Here is a 4,396-nt window from a genome sequence, read left to right as displayed (position 1 = left end):
TAGATATTATATATATTATATATATATATATATAATATACTGGATATATATATATAGGAATATATATATATATATAGATTATTAGACTATATTATAAATATATGTATATATTTACTATATATTAAATATAATATATATAATATACTATATATATATATTACACCTAGGGTTATATTAATGATATATTGCCAATATGTTCGCTGTGACCTATTTGAATGTGGAGAAGCAACGACCCAAGAAAAGCTGATCAATGGTTTCTGTGGGTGGCGTGATATGAAAACTGCATAGAAAGATGAGTCAATGTACTCAGTTCATGAACTCTTTTCAAAAGTGCCTTTGGGAAACTGGTTGTAGCCAGTAATGTGAGGCGCTAACGAAATGTGCATTCGTATGTGCGTGTGCGCCTCTTCTGTTAATAATGTACGATACCCAAGTCTATGGGGGATATTGATAGAGGTGTCTTTGAGAGAAAGACAAGATGTTGAGGGTGCTTTCTGAAGTGTTTTATGATAAGTGTGTTAAATATTCCGGCTGCTTGGGTGAGTCTTATAATATTTTAGCCAAAGAGCTGGCTTGTTGTCTGTTTAACATTTCATCAGAATATCCAATCTTTTCCAATCTGTAATCTCTGTTGTTAAACTTATGTGTGTACGTTTTAGGTGTTTCTCATGTCTTTGAAGCAGACGGTTCTAGCGGAACCATGAGTGGGGACCGAGGGAATCCCGATGGGATAAGAAACATTTGGCGTGACTAAATACTTTTTTTTGTTAGACATTTTTTTGATAGTGGGGTAACTTGAGTCAAGTTAGTCTGTGAGACCTAATTGATTTACTGTCTTTATTGTTAATAAATGTATTTTTTATAATACAGCTCTCTCATTTTGAATTACCTGTTAAGAGTGGAGAGAAGTTAAAAGAGGTGGAGAAAGAGTGGAGGAGAGAGAGAGAGAGAGAGAGAGAGAGAGAGAGAGAGAGAGAGGTCACTTGGTGAGAGAGAGAGAAAGAGAAGGTCGCGAGCCTTGGTTGCTTAGAGAGAGAGAGAGAGAGAGAGAGAGAGAGAGAGAGAGATTTGTGTGTTTGCCTGACGCTCGGAGTTACACGTTTACCAAATGAATAATGAGGATCATATCCTCATTACAGGTGGTGGCAGCTGGTGAAAAAGTGGTATAAAAGAGTTTTTTTTATGCCTAGGTACGCTAATGAAGAGATAGGTGACCAGTTAGAAAATAAAGGGGTTATGGCTTAGCGATAGTTTTCGAACGACAAAGCCTTTGTGGGATTGTGGAAAACTGTTAAATTGTTAGTTTTCAGTTACTAAGTGAGAAAAAATGAGAAATATCTATCTGTTAGCTGTGCAAAGGGGAGAGGGAACGATTTTATCGGACTCAGCATTTGGCCCAAGGAGTCAGCCTACAAGCAGTTGCAGCACTCAGTATGACTTCTGTGTGTAATGTCGAGTGCATCCCGAGATATCGTGCGTGTCACTGCCGTGTTGTACGCGAATTCCGAGTTCTTTTTGTTCCCATTATGGAGTGGTAAGTTTTAAGGAATATTGTTTATGTTTTTTTAAAAATATTTCGGTGAAATGGGAACTGGTTAAGATGTCAAATTTTTTTTCTTTCCCCATAGTAGCAAAGTGACGTGTTTTCTTTATTTGCGCGTGTTTATAATAGACGCATTCGTCTTTGTTTAACATAAGGGTGTATAAAGATGTTTTTTATGCATGCGAACTGTGCTTGGATAGCATATTTCGCTTGGAGACAAAGCGGCCACTGAATTTTATGGGCTCAGCACATTTCTGCTAACCAGGCGCGAGAGGCGCGCTGCAGGGGGGTATGGCCTGCCTCGGGGATAGTGCATGGAGGGTACGGGTACTGGCCTGCCTAAGGGGGTATTGCAAGGAGATGGGTACTGGAGATGGTAACCTTGGGGGGTTATTCTCAGACACCGTTCAAGGGGGGTATTCTGTCGCTTCACTGGGAAGTGTTTCAATGCTCAGTGGGGGGGAAAAAAATTTTTTTCTCTCAGTGTGGGTGAACTCCTCCTTCCTTTTTTTTTCTTTGTCGGGCTGTTGGAAGACGAGTCTGGCCTTGACAATGAATGCTAGGATATCAGCTGATTGATTAGTTGATGAAGTGAAATGCCCGTAGAGTTTTTTTTTAGAAAAGAGATTTTCTTTCTCTTGGATGAAGAGAAAAGGAAATAAAAAGAGATTTTCTTTCTCGTGAATGAAGAGAAAATGGTAGTTAACATGCACGGATGTGTTGTATGTTTTCCTTATGCCTTGGAAGACACAAATATAATGGGACACAGATTATTATTTATTATTTTTTTTATTGTGTTGGAGAAATTACTTTAAAAATGGTGCCGAGTGGTGGTGTATGGTAATGCCCGATGCCGTGAGTGGTGTTGATTGTGTGGGTGTGCAATGTTTGTATATCATGGGGTCAGCATTACTGGTGTATGCAATTTGAATTACACCCTTACTTGAGATCTTTGCAAGAGAATTGTTACTATGGAGAGTTATTATTATATTAATTAATTATTGGTTGTGAGATGTTTCACGGGAGGGTTGCTTAAGTATAATTATCATTACGGGAGACTTGTTTTACGAGAGATTTGAGATATTTCATGGAAGATTTTATATAATTATTACAGATAATTATTCATGGAGAATTATTACAATGAATTAATGGGAGAAATCTTGGGGTTAATTATTTGTTAAGTTTTTTTAACTTTGGAGAATATTTCAGTAATTCACGAGTGATGAGGTTTGCTGAATCTTGATGAATCTGGCTGAATCTTGGTGAATTGTGTTGAATCTTGCTGAACTTTTGGTGAATTTTCTGCTGAATTTTTTGGTGAATGGACAAGCATTAACATTGGTGATGTTTTTTTGTACTAATACTGGTAATTTGATGATAGCAATTTTGGTGATTTTGCTGTTAGTGATATTTCTGATACTGATTTATGTTATACTAATACGTGGGTGCTGTAATGCCATCAAGGGTGGTGAAATGCTTTTTTTTGAATTTGGGAAAGGAACTAACAACACATTATTTTAGTTTTTTTCTTTTTTTATGAGTTCAGCAGATAATTGCTTGACATCTAGTGAGTCACGAGAGATAGTTAACAATGCCGTTGATTTTTCTTTTCTCCTTTTTTGGAAGTTAGCCATCGCTGACACAAGTTTTTTTATCATGGGTGAATTTGAATTTATTTTTTCTCTCCAGTTAGTGTGAATATTATCTCTGTTCATGACTTAGAGTCATTATTCGGGAACGTGTTTGTGTTTCAGCTATTTGATGTTGTAGAGAAATATATGGGAGAATTCTTGCACTGTTTTGAATGCATACGTAATGGCACTACATTTTTTTTCTCTGGATATTTGTGTTCCAGAAATTGTGAGTTTTCTTGCACAATACCTTTGTTGTATTTGTGATAACTTTGTGAGAGATAGGAAACTTGGTTAAGTTTTCTAGTGGCCTATGTCGTAGTGCATATGGAGAAGTCTTGGCTAAGACACTTTGAATTTGGAGTTCTGTTATAATGAGTTGTGGCACATTGGCGATTTTTCAAGAAAATTTTCTAGACAGTTTTTATTTGCCGAGTTTTGCCCTTTTTCAGCAATTATGCTAAATGGAGAGAGTTTTTTATAGTTTGACTATAACATTGGGTTATTCCCTGGAGAATTGAGATATATTATTTTGGAGTTGTAATTGGAGGTATATTTTAGTTTTGAGTTATCATTTGAGATATATATATTGGAGAATCTATTTTGGCCATTTTTTTGATATTTGCCAATGGTGATGAAAGCTATGTTTAGTTCAATTATTTTGCAGCTATCTTTGTTGCAAATGAGACACATATTTGAAGATATATGGGGCAATATTTGTGAGTGTGTGAGTTAGATGCTTTGAGTGCACATTTTTTTTGGAGATAGGACTTCATTTTTTTTGATATTCCTTTTTGGAGATTTAATATTTTTTTGGAGCCTTGTTTTATTCCACATGGAGTATTGGGGAAATAGAGTTAAATATTTTTTTATTTGCCGAAATAGAGGTGATTATTCTTTATACTCCGGAGTGGTGTTTTTTATTAACATATGGCTATCAGAGAAATAAGAGTGAATAATATGGGGTTGGTTACTAACCAAATGGAGGAAATATTTTTATATCCGGAGTGCTCTTATTATTAATATGGTGTCACATAGATATTTATGGAGGTGGAATTAATCTTTGGCGGGTGACCCTTTTTTGTGGTTATGGGAGTTTTGTTTTCTCGAGCCAAGAGAAGATTTCTGTGGTTCTTTCTTTTTGGTTTCGTGACTATTTGGAGGCGAGTGGCATTACTGTATTACGAGTCCTATGGAGATGTGTGCATTTTTTTATGTTCAC

The sequence above is a fragment of the Macrobrachium nipponense genome, chromosome 45, assembly GCF_015104395.2.
Source record: "Macrobrachium nipponense isolate FS-2020 chromosome 45, ASM1510439v2, whole genome shotgun sequence".
Taxonomy (NCBI): Eukaryota; Metazoa; Arthropoda; class Malacostraca; order Decapoda; family Palaemonidae; genus Macrobrachium; species Macrobrachium nipponense.
Note: the sequence above shows the minus strand (reverse complement) of the source record.